This window comes from Sinohyriopsis cumingii, chromosome 8 (assembly GCF_028554795.1).
Source record: "Sinohyriopsis cumingii isolate HCF-2022 chromosome 8, ASM2855479v2, whole genome shotgun sequence".
Classification (NCBI taxonomy): domain Eukaryota; kingdom Metazoa; phylum Mollusca; class Bivalvia; order Unionida; family Unionidae; genus Sinohyriopsis; species Sinohyriopsis cumingii.
In genome coordinates this window covers 75,621,477-75,630,874 of record NC_142968.1, presented here as the reverse complement: position 1 = coordinate 75,630,874, position 9,398 = coordinate 75,621,477, and the positions used below count along the sequence as shown (strand labels likewise).

At 35.6% G+C, this 9,398-nt stretch overlaps 2 non-coding genes across 2 annotated transcripts; both read left to right on the top strand.

The window, feature by feature from the left end:
• The first annotated feature begins 387 nt into the window (after window positions 1-387).
• On the top strand, window positions 388-685 carry LOC149793858 (signal recognition particle RNA). The gene has a single exon (XR_016423123.1).
• Window positions 686-7,512: 6,827 nt separating this feature from the next.
• On the top strand, window positions 7,513-7,810 carry LOC149793857 (signal recognition particle RNA). The gene has a single exon (XR_016423089.1).
• Window positions 7,811-9,398: the final 1,588 nt, after the last annotated feature.

The window sequence follows — 9,398 nt, the reverse complement described above, 5'->3', positions numbered from 1 at the left end:
CCTGTCAGCATAATAATGTCAACAAATTCAATCGGTAACTCGTGTAATACTTCTAGTATTTGGCCACATCTTATTATTCATAAATGAAGGTGATTGGGTACGACCTGTGACAAGAGTAGCAAATCTGAGAACAGATAGTGGTTTTTGTTTGACGACAAGTTGCCTCCCTTAATGGAACATTATGAGTGCGCTCCCTTCGTCAACGAGTGACGCGTACTTCCGCCTTGTCAAATAAGACAGTATAATTTTCCAGGACATTTCGATATTTGTTGTACATTTTGAGAGTTTCTTCTAAAGCTTGAATTTTGTATCAGTTTCATAAAAGTGTATCATCCAGATTCCACTACATTTTAGAGTTATATATGCTAAGGTTGCAAATTGTTTTCGGCTGGGAGTTGTGGCGTGCTCCTGTAATCCAGCTACTTGGAGGCCGGGGTCGTTGGACGGTTTGAGGGCGGGGGCTCTGCTCCTCGGTGCTCTATGTCGATCGGGTGTCCGCGCTAAGCTCGGCATCAATATGGGTCCCTCGGGGGAGCCTAGGGGGTCCAGGTTGTCTAAGGAGGGACGTACTGGCCCAGGGTGGAAACACAGCAGGCAAAAGTCCCCGTGTCGAGCAGTAGTGGGATCGCGCCTGTGAATAGGCATCGTTGGGTAGCCCGTCCAATATAGTCGGACACGATTCTTTTTCATTTTATTTATTTTGCTATAAAATTATTCATTTTCTTTCCATCTATAGCCATTGAGGTAATTTCTTTTACTTTCTTTTACATACTCGTTCTGATTATAACCCAGTTAATGATATTGTCTTTTATTTTTAGAATTAACTGTACGTAAAGATACATTATAATCATACATAATTTTTATTTTCACGATTCTTTTCTCTTCTAAACTATTCGGTTTTTCTCTAAAACCTTGTAACCGCTAGTCACATCTTAAAGAGTCGGTATGTGTTCTACCAATAATAATAATAATAATAATTGTCATTATCATTAGTATTATTGATCATTATTCCATTGAATAGTTGGTATTATGAAATTAATTTCCAAATGAAATATATGATGTAATTAATTAATAAATTTTAACAGGAAAACATTTGTGAATCTTTCAGAGTACAATATTTCATGATGAATATCAAAATTACAGTCTGCATATGTTCTTAAAAGTTTTAATGTTTTTAATATTTTTCTTATTCTTTTTAAAATTTGATTCTATGTATAATTTGTACCCTCGCAGGTCAAGGAAATAGAGACTCTAGTTATGAAAATCATTATGAAGATAATGAAATGATACTGGCGATTGCCATTTCTGAAATACGTACGTATGTTCTTTCTTATAAGATGAGTCTAAGTGCAAGTAACAGATCCTGATGTTCCATCATATAATGCGCTGGCAGATCAATATCTATGTTGTTTGTTCTATTGATCACTCCTGACAAACTGCATGGAACCAGATCTGAGGGCGCATTATGCATACATTCTACAGAAACTGATTTGGTGAAATTCAGTAACAGCTGGGACATTCATGAAGGTATTATTGATGAATTATTTTTGTTATGAAACACTGCAAGCTTTACTGTGCAGAACATAATGTATTATTATGTCAGCTATATGAGGGAATATATTCAGTTTTGGCGGATATCTTTGAGGGAGTAATGCACTTGACAAAAATAATAGAAAACCTATTTTAAAAGTTATTCCCTTTATTTGGACAAGTATATATATATATTGAATGTATTACACGACAACCCCGCCCCCCTTTCTCTCTCTCATCATTTCTCTCCAATGGAAATTTGCCTTTCTAGGATGTTTTTTTTTGCTGTTGTTATTTTGTTAAAAAGGACATGAAATTGATATTAGTAATCCAAACATAGTTCAATTTATTTGAATATGTCACTGTATCAAATTTTCTGTTGCCGTAGGTAGTTTGTGGGATGGTTCCTTGACCCATTACTACCCATGTACAGTGTTTATTAAATAGGAGAAAAATAATTCACTTAGTATTGTAATGATATATACCAGAAAAATTGATGGAGTTAATTGAAAACAACACAGATGATCTTATTTCCGTGAGATTTGTATAACAGAATGATACTCTAGTAAGTTCTTTTGTACCACCATCACCTATTGGTTAAGATATTTGTTTTGTTCAGTTTCTCTAGTACTTCTCGCTGCATCTTGTATATCTTTTGTGTATGGATGCATGCCAAGTGCAAAGAAAGCCTATTCACAAAGTCACAGATTTATAAAGAATGTATGTTTTCGTAACGTTACGTTTACGAAGTGTGAAATCAGCACCTATCAGCAGCCCCTTCAGAGGTTGTGAGAGGCTCGGGACACGTTAAAATTGTGAGGTCCCAAGGCCCTGTTAATATTGCAGTTTGTAAATGATTCGAATGTACAAATAAGCCCATATAATTTACTATATACAGAATTAAAAGACAACTAAGTACACATTGAAGTATATTTAATATTATACTATTATATATAAAAAGCGAGGATCCTTAGGGGTTGAGACCCGGGCCATATCGTCTTCTTTGCCCTCCCACCCTGATTGGGCCCGCCTACGAGTCTTCGTCTGTGAGCAAAACATCCATTGTTTTATATTGCAAATCTATGGATACGTTGCATACTCTAAGTTTCTTATTGATTTCTATATGGTCATTTGACTAAGACCGTATAGAAATTGTGATTTACTTGTGATCCGTCACAGATAGACACTTTCGTTTAGGAAATCAAACTTTGTTGGAAAGCGGGAACATATACACAGACAGACAGACAGACAGACAGACAGACACTCATGCACAGAGCAGCATTACTCCATTGTGATTGTAGGCAAGTGTGGCCTGTATTGTATGCGTCAGTGACTATGCTTAAGTTGTGTGTTTGATTCGAGTTACTTTGGCATGCATTATTGGTCACAAGCAGGTGCGCATCCAGGAAGACCGTGCGGGCGTGGGGGAGGGGAGTGGGATGAACATGTAGGCAAGGGAAGTTTTGGAATGGAATCCCTGTAGCACCTGCATTTTGAAAGTTTCCAGAGTATAATTTTAAGGATCTAAATCGCCGTTGCATTTGGTATGCATTTGGCAAACGATATGGTACCCAGGAGTCGCCTAATAAATATATAGTAAACAAAACCGACCAAAATTGTCATTTCTAATTTTGAATTTTGAGTGTGACCATCGTGAGTAACGATATATGTCATCGCGCACGAACTCCTGCCACAAATTAATGTTTGGAACAGGCACACCCTCATTCGTCCTACCTACTCTACTGTACTGATTCCTTTCCCCCTCTCTGTCTCTGTCTCTGTTTCTTTGTCATGATTCTTTTAATGGCTAATCTTTAATATTTTGAATCATCTTATGTCTGAAGGTTGATCGTGTGTAGAAAGGTGATACTATAATATTAGTTTTTCTTCATTAATAAAAGTCTAATATAGATTTTAAATTCTACCGAATGTGAATACAAGTTCGAAACTGATACGGAAAATGTGACATGGGAAACAACTCTTACAATTAGTGTAATTTTACTGGTAGAGTTATCTTTTTTATGTTCTGGCACGTTGTTTCCCTTTATCGATTAACATAGTTAAGATCCACTTGTTTGATATTGGGGCCTCATGCAGGCCTTACGGTACTAATTCCGTTCCCATAGTGAAGCTATGCAAACACCATGATATTAAAAGTTCTTGAATTTAAAATTTCTCAGCTGGTCTGCCTATCTGTCTATTCATATATTCACCCACCTAATGGCCAGTAGGTCTGCCTGTCTAGCTATACAAGTATCCACCCACCTATAGGCCAGTTGGTCTGTTTATAGAAATATCCATCCACATACAGGCCAGTTGGTCAGACTATCAGCTTCTTTGTCTGATGACCTCCCAACATCCGACCAGTCTTTCTGCCCACCTGTATTTGTGCATGTTTTTCATCCATTGTTGAATATTGTACGTGAAAATCGAACACAAGAACATCGTAAATAAAATGAAATAGTCCTACAAAGTGATCCCATTACGATGATGTAATTACGGCGTAAACATTATGCATGTCCCACCGGAACATATCACATTTGACATGGCAGTATTGACAAATTTATACATGTCCACGCGTGAACGATACTATACAGCATGTATTCTGCATTTTAGGGTCCACTGTAGCATAGTTTGATAAGATTTCTTCTCTATTCAAGATGTGTTGTATTGTATTTATTATACTCATTCAAAAGCCAATAAATGATTAAATAAATATTTTGTTATTTTAGATCCATAGTAGAGTTGACATTTTAGGACTTTTAAATTGGGACTTGAAGCTTTGTCTGATATGTAAGTATCGAGATAAACTTGATGAAAAGACGACATTGACCTTGTTCGTTGTGTTTAAAGCATTGGACAGATGTTATGGTGCCAAGGAGACGCCAAATGAAAAATATAAAGAAAAGCCACGGAAATTGTCAGTTTTAATAGCAAATCTATCATAAATTAGCATAAAGTGTCAATGTGCACGAGTGTCTAATAGCACGCTAAACACCTGGCAAATTACCGTTGCGAAATTTTCTGTGTTCCTAGTATCCGAACATAATTTCTGTAATTTTCACATATGAAACTTATGATGCGCAGAAGAAACTATTTAAATAACAACAGAACAATGGAGCAGATTTAGAGCATAATTTGTACCGATTTTGACGTATTTGAAAATTAACTTATCTCTTGGTTTTGAAGTTTTGCATTCGAACGTGTATCACAAAATGGCAGGGGTATGGGCTCGCTGGCGATGCTGATAGGAATACGAGTGATACATACAGTGAAAATACAAAAAGATACAGTAAGGAAAAATGAAAGGATAAACCGACTATAACCATAAATTTTTCGATTGACAGTCTTCATTTCAAGGAGGTCCATGGTTGGTTGCCTTGCTTTGCCATTGTTTTCCTTTGCTGCCATTTCCTCGGTATGGCATAACCGATAATGTGGTTAAAATGCCGTTGTAAACCAACCAATATTTCTGCTTGGTAATAGGCAACGATCAAACCTGTAATCTCCAACAAGTAACCAGACCCGTCCATGCTGAGATTCTTAATATCAGCCACGGGCGGCTTCTATATGCTTTGGAAGACATCGAAGGTAAAATGTATGGGTAGCTCTTTGAGACATTAAGGGGCACTGTACGACTTTTGTGAGCATGTGTACAACTTCAGGTGACTACGATCTTTTTGGGTTCGACACATGGCTGGCTCTGTACGACTTCTGACTTTCTCGTTATGAAGTTGCGGAGAAGCACACCAAATTATATTTCTTTTTAAAATGTAAATCTTTATGTACCTTTTTTATATTCATCTATCAAATGTACTTTGGATTTCATATATTTGAACACCAAATAGGAGAACGAATGCAGAAGCAAATACATAACAAAGAAATGTATTCGCCGTATGTTACAAGTAAGAATGCTATTATCATTATTGATGCTGTAGAATATGGGAAACAAATATTCAAGTTGTCAGTCAGAGCAAATTTGAATTGTAGAGCACACAAATACACCCACTCACACCCCCCCACACACACACCCACACTCCCCCCACACAAACACACACACACACACACACACACACACACAAACATACACACACATACACACGTGCGATTATCGGATGATATATCCATATCAATGTTATGTCATGTTCTAAACGTTAGACGATGTTGCATAGAGTCACAATGGCTAAGAAGATTAAAGATTTGCTCTATCAATATGGCCCTGGATATGTGCGGATGACATACGATGTTGGTTATGGAAAAGAAGTTGTTTTGGAGTTCACACAAATGATTAGAGAGACTGCATTTCAATGTTGGTCGGAACGTATTACTAATTCCTCAGAATGTTATTACTGTGCTCAGTATAAATCCCTACTACAATGTGAGAAATACCTCTCATGTAATATACTTTTCAATTTAAGAAAACGTTTATTGCAACTAAGATGTTCCAGGCATAAACGAATAATTGAAACAGGAAGAAGGGAATACAAATTGATAGTGCATTGAGATTTTGTGAACTGTGCATTAGAAGAAATATTTATTTAATAAGTGATGAATTTCAATTTGTTTGCGTTTGCCCAGAATATGATATTATTAGAAGACGATCTCTAAAAAATGTATATTATGTATAACCAAGCGTTACAAAATTTGTGTGGCTTTTGGTTAAGAATGATGTAATGCCGCTGTATAATTTATCACATTACCGGTAGAGATCATTTGCTAGGACAGAGGGCTCTTTATGTCCATCCGAATAAATGATGTAAATATATTACTATTCCGACCTAAGTGTAGTAATAAGTGTAGAAATAAATCAAGAATTTATATTTCCACATGCATTAAAGAAAATGCGGCGTTCCAGTTGTGTATATAAAACATAATTTTGTATTACGGGCCGGGGGTCTATATTTTTGAAATAAAGTGAATTGATTTGATACTGTTGAGTTTCAAATGAAAATAGGAAAAGCATAACTTATAAATTCCTTTCCAACAGTAAACTGTTGCAGGCAAATTGAACCTATCGAATAGGCAAATACTAGGATTTTGGCTTTCTACTTTTTCTTCTAGATTTGATCAAAATGGCAAAGATAATACCAGTGAAAATATCTCTCTTTTTCAGCTTAGTTTAAGCTCTAGTTTAAGTTTCCAAGTATTAAAATGAGGAAATAAAAGTTGAAATCTGTGAATACATAACAGTGTTTATCCTGTGTAAATAATAATTAGTATTTATGCAGTTTTGAAGGACAAGAAGGTACATACATGTCAAATGCTATTAAAGAATATTGCATACACATTGAAAAGTGATATATGAAACCCGTAATTTTATATGCAAAATCAAAATTAATATTTTCCCTTTCATTTCTGTAGAATTTTGTAATAATTAAATATCCGAAATATATATCGTAGCACTGTCAAAGTGAGAGAGAGAGAGAGAGGGAGAGAGAGAGAGAGAGAGAGAGAGAGGGAGAATTCGGAGATTTTAATATTGAAAATTAATGATTGTTTAGAACCGTTCAATAGGTGTAAATTTGGACAAATTGGTCGATGCGCTGCCTCACTGACAGATTGCAATGATATAACATCCTATGTGTGTAAATTTGTCCTGTCAGCATAATAATGTCAACAAATTCAATCGGTAACTCGTGTAATACTTCTAGTATTTGGCCACATCTTATTATTCATAAATGAAGGTGATTGGGTACGACCTGTGACAAGAGTAGCAAATCTGAGAACAGATAGTGGTTTTTGTTTGACGACAAGTTGCCTCCCTTAATGGAACATTATGAGTGCGCTCCCTTCGTCAACGAGTGACGCGTACTTCCGCCTTGTCAAATAAGACAGTATAATTTTCCAGGACATTTCGATATTTGTTGTAAATTTTGAGAGTTTCTTCTAAAGCTTGAATTTTGTATCAGTTTCATAAAGGTGTATCATCCAGATTCCACTACATTTTAGAGTTATATATGTTAAGGTTGCAAATTGTTTTCGGCTGGGAGTTGTGGCGTGCTCCTGTAATCCAGCTATTTGGAGGCCGGGGTCGGTGGACGGTTTGAGGGCGGGGGCTCTGCTCCTCGGTGTTCTATGTCGATCGGGTGTCCGCGCTAAGCTCGGCATCAATATGGGTCCCTCGGGGGAGCCTAGGGGGTCCAGGTTGTCTAAGGAGGGACGTACTGGCCCAGGCTGGAAACACAGCAGGCAAAAGTCCCCGTGTCGAGCAGTAGTGGGATCGCGCCTGTGAATAGGCATCGTTGGGTAGCCCGTCCAATATAGTCGGACACGACTCTTTTCCATTTTATTTATTTTGCTATAAAATTATTCATTTTCTTTCCATCTATAGCCATTGAGGTAATTTCTTTTACTTTCTTTTACATTCTCGTTCTGATTATAACCCAGTTAATGATATTGTCTTTTATTTTTAGAATTAACTGTACGTAAAGATACATTATAATCATACATAATTTTTATTTTCACGATTCTTTTCTCTTCTAAACTATTCGGTTTTTCTCTAAAACTTTGTAACCGCTAGTCACATCTTAAAGAGTCGGTATGTGTTCTACCAATAATAATAATAATAATAATAATTGTCATTATCATTATTATTATTGATCATTATTCCATTGAATAGTTGGTATTATGAAATTAATTTCCAAATGAAATATATGATGTAATTAATTAATAAATTTTAACAGGAAAACATTTGTGAATCTTTCAGAGTACAATATTTCATGATGAATATCAAAATTACAGTCTGCATATGCTCTTAAAAGTTTTAATGTTTTTAATATTTTTCTTATTCTTTTTAAAATTTGATTCTATGTATAATTTGTACCCTCGCAGGTCAAGGAAATAGAGACTCTAGTTATGAAAATCATTATGAAGATAATGAAATGATACTGGCGATTGCCATTTCTGAAATACGTACGTATGTTCTTTCTTATAAGATGAGTCTAAGTGCAAGTAACAGATCCTGATGTTCCATCATATAATGCGCTGGCAGATCAATATCTATGTTGTTTGTTCTATTGATCACTCCTGACAAACTGCATGGAACCAGATCTGAGGGCGCATTATGCATACATTCTACAGAAACTGATTTGGTGAAATTCAGTAACAGCTGGGACATTCATGAAGGTATTATTGATGAATTATTTTTGTTATGAAACACTGCAAGCTTTACTGTGCAGAACATAATGTATTATTATGTCAGCTATATGAGGGAATATATTCAGTTTTGGCGGATATCTTTGAGGGAGTAATGCACTTGACAAAAATAATAGAAAACCTATTTTAAAAGTTATTCCCTTTATTTGGACAAGTATATATATATATTGAATGTATTACACGACAACCCCGCCCCCTTTCTCTCTCTCATCATTTCTCTCCAATGGAAATTTGCCTTTCTAGGATGTTTTTTTTTGCTGTTGTTATTTTGTTAAAAAGGACATGAAATTGATATTAGTAATCCAAACATAGTTCAATTTATTTGAATATGTCACTGTATCAAATTTTCTGTTGCCGTAGGTAGTTTGTGGGATGGTATCTTGACCCATGACTACCCATGTACAGTGTTTATTAAATAGGAGAAAAATAATACACTTAGTATTGTAATAATATATACCAGAAAAATTGATGGAGTTAATTGAAAACAACACAGATGATCTTATTTCCGTGAGATTTGCATAACAGAATGATACTCTAGTCAGTTCTTTTGTACCACCATCACATATTGGTTAAGATATTTGTTTTGTTCAGTTTCTCTAGTACTTCTCGCTGCATCTTGTATATCTTTTGTGTATGGATGCATGCCAAGTGCAAAGAAAGCTTATTCACAAAGTCACAGATTTATAAAGAATGTATGTTTTCGTAACGTTACG